The following is a 9790-nucleotide window of genomic DNA, read 5'->3' as shown; positions in this document are numbered from 1 at the left end:
TAACAAATTAATGCAGATTGTTGCCATGGATACACGAAAAAGAAATTATATTTTACAATTTTATATACTAGAAATAAAATATATGGAAGATTCTGATTCCATACATATGCCCATATATGACACAAACAGTAAGCTTGATATTGCAAGAAAGCAATGAAAAGGGAATGGTAAAATTCATAAGGGCAAATTTTAGTACTTTTTCCTAACTGTTTATTGCTACCTTATGGCATACTTACCAGGCTCAGAATTGTATAATTTAAGACTTTTCATGCCACAAATCTATTGATATTTAGATTCAAAATCAACTTCTGAGTAAATTGAGTGTTTAACAATGACAATATGTGTCAATTTTATTGTTTACAGTCCTTAGCAACCAAAATTAGACATTTTGACACTAGGCTTATATTTGTACTCTATCGGCTTAACGCTTACTTCTGATGGATTGGGCTGCATGTAGTAGCCTAAGTATTGAACGCGTTGGTTTTTTTCTTGCGAATATATCAAGTTATTGTTTTTATCAAGATTTCATGTTACATTTTGGCATATATTAAATGTATAGTTAAATCAGATGTAAGAAATTGATTCCCTATCACCAAGTTTTTTAATCAAGTCTTTGGTATGGAATAAGCATAAAGATTAACATTTTTATGCTTAAAATTGCTAAATTTTGTACAATGTTGCATCATCAGAGATCTTATTATGATATTCAACATAAAAAAACTGACAAAAGAGGTACAGTTTTTAAAATTTGGCTAAAAATTGAGGTAGAGAGAAGATTTTACACTTTGACTTGGCACCTTTCTTAAAATCAGTTTTTGTTGCGTTTCAGTGTCAACTGCTAACCTTCATAAAATATTCATTACTCAACCAATTTTCAAAAATAAAAGGCCATTTTACTCGTTTTAGCTAGAAGAACTCAGAAAATAATTTAAAAGGGAGAATTTGAAAAAAATATTTACTATTAAGGTAGCAATACACAGTTAAGAGTTTAGTTTCGCATTATGGCCCCTGTGGATTTTTCAAATAGGAAAGTTATTGTGTAATAAAATTCATTTTAAGACAGATGAGTGCTAATTTAGCCTTCAAAGATGGTTTATAAGAGCATCAAGATTTTTTTTACATGTTTTATGGGCTGTTTTCTGTTTGACAGTCCGTATTTTCATAGCTAGACCGGCCATCGGTCCAGAAATTACTGTACTGTTTACAAACACTCTTTTTCTACACGAAGTTTTTGACGCAATTTTACAAAAAAATGAGACGAAAGACTTATGATTTTCATTGGATTTGCTGAATGGTATATGTACACAGTTTCAGAAAAGGTATATCTTCAAGCGATTGAAATTCTAATTTTAGCCAAATTTTGGGGAAATATGTGACATCTTTCCCCCCCTTTTTGCAATATTTTATAACAAATTAATGCAGATTGTTGCCATGGATACACGAAAAAGAAATTATGTTTTACAATTTTATATACTAGAAATAAAATATATGGAAGATTCTGATTCCATACATATGCCCATATATGACACAAACAGTAAGCTTGATATTGCAAGAAAGCAATGCAAAGGGAATGGTAAAATTCATAAGGGCAAATTTTAGTACTTTTTCCTAACTGTTTATTGCTACCTTATGGCATACTTACCAAGCTCAGAATTGTATAATTTAAGACTTTTCATGCCACAAATCTATTGATATTTAGATTCAAAATCAACTTCTGAGTAAATTGAGTGTTTAACAATGACAATATGTGTCAATTTTATTGTTTACAGTCCTTAGCAACCAAAATTAGACATTTTGACACTAGGCTTATATTTGTACTCTATCGGCTTAACGCTTACTTCTGATGGATTGGGCTGCATGTAGTAGCCTAAGTATTGAACGCGTTGGTTTTTTTCTTGCGAATATATCAAGTTATTGTTTTTATCAAGATTTCATGTTACATTTTGGCATATATTAAATGTATAGTTAAATCAGATGTAAGAAATTGATTCCCTATCACCAAGTTTTTTAATCAAGTCTTTGGTATGGAATAAGCATAAAGATTAACATTTTTATGCTTAAAATTGCTAAATTTTGTACAATGTTGCATCATCAGAGATCTTATTATGATATTCAACATAAAAAAACTGACAAAAGAGGTACAGTTTTTAAAATTTGGCTAAAAATTGAGGTAGAGAGAAGATTTTACACTTTGACTTGGCACCTTTCTTAAAATCAGTTTTTGTTGCGTTTCAGTGTCAACTGCTAACCTTCATAAAATATTCATTACTCAACCAATTTTCAAAAATAAAAGGCCATTTTACTCGTTTTAGCTAGAAGAACTCAGAAAATAATTTAAAAGGGAGAATTTGAAAAAAATATTTACTATTAATTAAGGTAGCAATACACAGTTAAGAGTTTAGTTTCGCATTATGGCCCCTGTGGATTTTTCAAATAGGAAAGTTATTGTGTAATAAAATTCATTTTAAGACAGATGAGTGCTAATTTAGCCTTCAAAGATGGTTTATAAGAGCATCAAGATTTTTTTTACATGTTTTATGGGCTGTTTTCTGTTTGACAGTCCGTATTTTCATAGCTAGACCGGCCATCGGTCCAGAAATTACTGTACTGTTTACAAACACTCTTTTTCTACACGAAGTTTTTGACGCAATTTTACAAAAAAATGAGACGAAAGACATATGATTTTCATTGGATTTGCTGAATGGTATATGTACACAGTTTTAGAAAAGGTATATCTTCAAGCGATTGAAATTCTAATTTTAGCCAAATTTTGGGGAAATATGTGACATCTTTCCCCCCCTTTTTGCAATATTTTATAACAAATTAATGCAGATTGTTGCCATGGATACACGAAAAAGAAATTATATTTTACAATTTTATATACTAGAAATAAAATATATGGAAGATTCTGATTCCATACATATGCCCATATATGACACAAACAGTAAGCTTGATATTGCAAGAAAGCAATGAAAAGGGAATGGTAAAATTCATAAGGGCAAATTTTAGTACTTTTTCCTAACTGTTTATTGCTACCTTATGGCATACTTACCAGGCTCAGAATTGTATAATTTAAGACTTTTCATGCCACAAATCTATTGATATTTAGATTCACAATCAACTTCTGAGTAAATTGAGTGTTTAACAATGACAATATGTGTCAATTTTATTGTTTACAGTCCTTAGCAACCAAAATTAGACATTTTGACACTAGGCTTATATTTGTACTCTATCGGCTTAACGCTTACTTCTGATGGATTGGGCTGCATGTAGTAGCCTAAGTATTGAACGCGTTGGTTTTTTTCTTGCGAATATATCAAGTTATTGTTTTTATCAAGATTTCATGTTACATTTTGGCATATATTAAATGTATAGTTAAATCAGATGTAAGAAATTGATTCCCTATCACCAAGTTTTTTAATCAAGTCTTTGGTATGGAATAAGCATAAAGATTAACATTTTTATGCTTAAAATTGCTAAATTTTGTACAATGTTGCATCATCAGAGATCTTATTATGATATTCAACATAAAAAAACTGACAAAAGAGGTACAGTTTTTAAAATTTGGCTAAAAATTGAGGTAGAGAGAAGATTTTACACTTTGACTTGGCACCTTTCTTAAAATCAGTTTTTGTTGCGTTTCAGTGTCAACTGCTAACCTTCATAAAATATTCATTACTCAACCAATTTTCAAAAATAAAAGGCCATTTTACTCGTTTTAGCTAGAAGAACTCAGAAAATAATTTAAAAGGGAGAATTTGAAAAAAATATTTACTATTAAGGTAGCAATACACAGTTAAGAGTTTAGTTTCGCATTATGGCCCCTGTGGATTTTTCAAATAGGAAAGTTATTGTGTAATAAAATTCATTTTAAGACAGATGAGTGCTAATTTAGCCTTCAAAGATGGTTTATAAGAGCATCAAGATTTTTTTTACATGTTTTATGGGCTGTTTTCTGTTTGACAGTCCGTATTTTCATAGCTAGACCGGCCATCGGTCCAGAAATTACTGTACTGTTTACAAACACTCTTTTTCTACACGAAGTTTTTGACGCAATTTTACAAAAAAATGAGACGAAAGACTTATGATTTTCATTGGATTTGCTGAATGGTATATGTACACAGTTTCAGAAAAGGTATATCTTCAAGCGATTGAAATTCTAATTTTAGCCAAATTTTGGGGAAATATGTGACATCTTTCCCCCCCTTTTTGCAATATTTTATAACAAATTAATGCAGATTGTTGCCATGGATACACGAAAAAGAAATTATGTTTTACAATTTTATATACTAGAAATAAAATATATGGAAGATTCTGATTCCATACATATGCCCATATATGACACAAACAGTAAGCTTGATATTGCAAGAAAGCAATGAAAAGGGAATGGTAAAATTCATAAGGGCAAATTTTAGTACTTTTTCCTAACTGTTTATTGCTACCTTATGGCATACTTACCAAGCTCAGAATTGTATAATTTAAGACTTTTCATGCCACAAATCTATTGATATTTAGATTCAAAATCAACTTCTGAGTAAATTGAGTGTTTAACAATGACAATATGTGTCAATTTTATTGTTTACAGTCCTTAGCAACCAAAATTAGACATTTTGACACTAGGCTTATATTTGTACTCTATCGGCTTAACGCTTACTTCTGATGGATTGGGCTGCATGTAGTAGCCTAAGTATTGAACGCGTTGGTTTTTTTCTTGCGAATATATCAAGTTATTGTTTTTATCAAGATTTCATGTTACATTTTGGCATATATTAAATGTATAGTTAAATCAGATGTAAGAAATTGATTCCCTATCACCAAGTTTTTTAATCAAGTCTTTGGTATGGAATAAGCATAAAGATTAACATTTTTATGCTTAAAATTGCTAAATTTTGTACAATGTTGCATCATCAGAGATCTTATTATGATATTCAACATAAAAAAACTGACAAAAGAGGTACAGTTTTTAAAATTTGGCTAAAAATTGAGGTAGAGAGAAGATTTTACACTTTGACTTGGCACCTTTCTTAAAATCAGTTTTTGTTGCGTTTCAGTGTCAACTGCTAACCTTCATAAAATATTCATTACTCAACCAATTTTCAAAAATAAAAGGCCATTTTACTCGTTTTAGCTAGAAGAACTCAGAAAATAATTTAAAAGGGAGAATTTGAAAAAAATATTTACTATTAATTAAGGTAGCAATACACAGTTAAGAGTTTAGTTTCGCATTATGGCCCCTGTGGATTTTTCAAATAGGAAAGTTATTGTGTAATAAAATTCATTTTAAGACAGATGAGTGCTAATTTAGCCTTCAAAGATGGTTTATAAGAGCATCAAGATTTTTTTTACATGTTTTATGGGCTGTTTTCTGTTTGACAGTCCGTATTTTCATAGCTAGACCGGCCATCGGTCCAGAAATTACTGTACTGTTTACAAACACTCTTTTTCTACACGAAGTTTTTGACGCAATTTTACAAAAAAATGAGACGAAAGACATATGATTTTCATTGGATTTGCTGAATGGTATATGTACACAGTTTTAGAAAAGGTATATCTTCAAGCGATTGAAATTCTAATTTTAGCCAAATTTTGGGGAAATATGTGACATCTTTCCCCCCCTTTTTGCAATATTTTATAACAAATTAATGCAGATTGTTGCCATGGATACACGAAAAAGAAATTATATTTTACAATTTTATATACTAGAAATAAAATATATGGAAGATTCTGATTCCATACATATGCCCATATATGACACAAACAGTAAGCTTGATATTGCAAGAAAGCAATGAAAAGGGAATGGTAAAATTCATAAGGGCAAATTTTAGTACTTTTTCCTAACTGTTTATTGCTACCTTATGGCATACTTACCAGGCTCAGAATTGTATAATTTAAGACTTTTCATGCCACAAATCTATTGATATTTAGATTCAAAATCAACTTCTGAGTAAATTGAGTGTTTAACAATGACAATATGTGTCAATTTTATTGTTTACAGTCCTTAGCAACCAAAATTAGACATTTTGACACTAGGCTTATATTTGTACTCTATCGGCTTAACGCTTACTTCTGATGGATTGGGCTGCATGTAGTAGCCTAAGTATTGAACGCGTTGGTTTTTTTCTTGCGAATATATCAAGTTATTGTTTTTATCAAGATTTCATGTTACATTTTGGCATATATTAAATGTATAGTTAAATCAGATGTAAGAAATTGATTCCCTATCACCAAGTTTTTTAATCAAGTCTTTGGTATGGAATAAGCATAAAGATTAACATTTTTATGCTTAAAATTGCTAAATTTTGTACAATGTTGCATCATCAGAGATCTTATTATGATATTCAACATAAAAAAACTGACAAAAGAGGTACAGTTTTTAAAATTTGGCTAAAAATTGAGGTAGAGAGAAGATTTTACACTTTGACTTGGCACCTTTCTTAAAATCAGTTTTTGTTGCGTTTCAGTGTCAACTGCTAACCTTCATAAAATATTCATTACTCAACCAATTTTCAAAAATAAAAGGCCATTTTACTCGTTTTAGCTAGAAGAACTCAGAAAATAATTTAAAAGGGAGAATTTGAAAAAAATATTTACTATTAAGGTAGCAATACACAGTTAAGAGTTTAGTTTCGCATTATGGCCCCTGTGGATTTTTCAAATAGGAAAGTTATTGTGTAATAAAATTCATTTTAAGACAGATGAGTGCTAATTTAGCCTTCAAAGATGGTTTATAAGAGCATCAAGATTTTTTTTACATGTTTTATGGGCTGTTTTCTGTTTGACAGTCCGTATTTTCATAGCTAGACCGGCCATCGGTCCAGAAATTACTGTACTGTTTACAAACACTCTTTTTCTACACGAAGTTTTTGACGCAATTTTACAAAAAAATGAGACGAAAGACATATGATTTTCATTGGATTTGCTGAATGGTATATGTACACAGTTTCAGAAAAGGTATATCTTCAAGCGATTGAAATTCTAATTTTAGCCAAATTTTGGGGAAATATGTGACATCTTTCCCCTCCTTTTTGCAATATTTTATAACAAATTAATGCAGATTGTTGCCATGGATACACGAAAAAGAAATTATATTTTACAATTTTATATACTAGAAATAAAATATATGGAAGATTCTGATTCCATACATATGCCCATATTTGACACAAACAGTAAGCTTGATATTGCAAGAAAGCAATGAAAAGGGAATGGTAAAATTCATAAGGGCAAATTTTAGTACTTTTTCCTAACTGTTTATTGCTACCTTATGGCATACTTACCAAGCTCAGAATTGTATAATTTAAGACTTTTCATGCCACAAATCTATTGATATTTAGATTCAAAATCAACTTCTGAGTAAATTGAGTGTTTAACAATGACAATATGTGTCAATTTTATTGTTTACAGTCCTTAGCAACCAAAATTAGACATTTTGACACTAGCTTATATTTGTACTCTATCGGCTTAACGCTTACTTCTGATGGATTGGGCTGCATGTAGTAGCCTAAGTTTTGAACGTGTTGGTTTTTTTCTTGCGAATATATCAAGTTATTGTTTTTATCAAGATTTCATGTTACATTTTGGCATATATTAAATGTATAGTTAAATCAGATGTAAGAAATTGATTCCCTATCACCAAGTTTTTTAATCAAGTCTTTGGTATGGAATAAGCATAAAGATTAACATTTTTATGCTTAAAATTGCTAAATTTTGTACAATGTTGCATCATCAGAGATCTTATTATGATATTCAACATAAAAAAACTGACAAAAGAGGTACAGTTTTTAAAATTTGGCTAAAAATTGAGGTAGAGAGAAGATTTTACACTTTGACTTGGCACCTTTCTTAAAATCAGTTTTTGTTGCGTTTCAGTGTCAACTGCTAACCTTCATAAAATATTCATTACTCAACCAATTTTCAAAAATAAAAGGCCATTTTACTCGTTTTAGCTAGAAGAACTCAGAAAATAATTTAAAAGGGAGAATTTGAAAAAAATATTTACTATTAATTAAGGTAGCAATACACAGTTAAGAGTTTAGTTTCGCATTATGGCCCCTGTGGATTTTTCAAATAGGAAAGTTATTGTGTAATAAAATTCATTTTAAGACAGATGAGTGCTAATTTAGCCTTCAAAGATGGTTTATAAGAGCATCAAGATTTTTTTTTACATGTTTTATGGGCTGGCTGTTTTCTGTTTGACAGTCCGTATTTTCATAGCTAGACCGGCCATCGGTCCAGAAATTACTGTACTGTTTACAAACACTCTTTTTCTACACGAAGTTTTTGACGCAATTTTACAAAAAAATGAGACGAAAGACATATGATTTTCATTGGATTTGCTGAATGGTATATGTACACAGTTTCAGAAAAGGTTTATCTTCAAGCGATTGAAATTCTAATTTTAGCCAAATTTTGGGGAAATATGTGACATCTTTCCCCCCCTTTTTGCAATATTTTATAACAAATTAATGCAGATTGTTGCCATGGATACACGAAAAAGAAATTATATTTTACAATTTTATATACTAGAAATAAAATAAATGGAAGATTCTGATTCCATACATATGCCCATATATGACACAAACAGTATGCTTGATATTGCAAGAAAGCAATGAAAAGGGAATGGTAAAATTCATAAGGGCAAATTTTAGTACTTTTTCCTAACTGTTTATTGCTACCTTATGGCATACTTACCAAGCTCAGAATTGTATAATTTAAGACTTTTCATGCCACAAATCTATTGATATTTAGATTCAAAATCAACTTCTGAGTAAATTGAGTGTTTAACAATGACAATATGTGTTAATTTTATTGTTTACAGTCCTTAGCAACCAAAATTAGACATTTTGACACTAGGCTTATATTTGTACTCTATCGGCTTAACGCTTACTTCTGATGGATTGGGCTGCATGTAGTAGCCTAAGTATTGAACGTGTTGGTTTTTTTCTTGCGAATATATCAAGTTATTGTTTTTATCAAGATTTCATGTTACATTTTGGCATATATTAAATGTATAGTTAAATCAGATGTAAGAAATTGATTCCCTATCACCAAGTTTTTTAATCAAGTCTTTGGTATGGAATAAGCATAAAGATTAACATTTTTATGCTTAAAATTGCTAAATTTTGTACAATGTTGCATCATCAGAGATCTTATTATGATATTCAACATAAACAAACTGACAAAAGAGGTACAGTTTTTAAAATTTGGCTAAAAATTGAGGTAGAGAGAAGATTTTACACTTTGACTTGGCACCTTTCTTAAAATCAGTTTTTGTTGCGTTTCAGTGTCAACTGCTAACCTTCATAAAATATTCATTACTCAACCAATTTTCAAAAATAAAAGGCCATTTTACTCGTTTTAGCTAGAAGAACTCAGAAAATAATTTAAAAGGGAGAATTTGAAAAAAATATTTACTATTAAGGTAGCAATACACAGTTAAGAGTTTAGTTTCGCATTATGGCCCCTGTGGATTTTTCAAATAGGAAAGTTATTGTGTAATAAAATTCATTTTAAGACAGATGAGTGCTAATTTAGCCTTCAAAGATGGTTTATAAGAGCATCAAGATTATTTTTTACATGTTTTATGGGCTGTTTTCTGTTTGACAGTCCGTATTTTCATAGCTAGACCGGCCATCGGTCCAGAAATTACTGTACTGTTTACAAACACTCTTTTTCTACACGAAGTTTTTGACGCAATTTTACAAAAAAATGAGACGAAAGACATATGATTTTCATTGGATTTGCTGAATGGTATATGTACACAGTTTCAGAAAAGGTATATCTTCAAGCGATT

Source organism: Mytilus trossulus, chromosome 10 (genome assembly GCF_036588685.1).
Source record: "Mytilus trossulus isolate FHL-02 chromosome 10, PNRI_Mtr1.1.1.hap1, whole genome shotgun sequence".
Taxonomy (NCBI): Eukaryota; Metazoa; Mollusca; class Bivalvia; order Mytilida; family Mytilidae; genus Mytilus; species Mytilus trossulus.
This window is presented reverse-complemented; position numbering follows the sequence as displayed.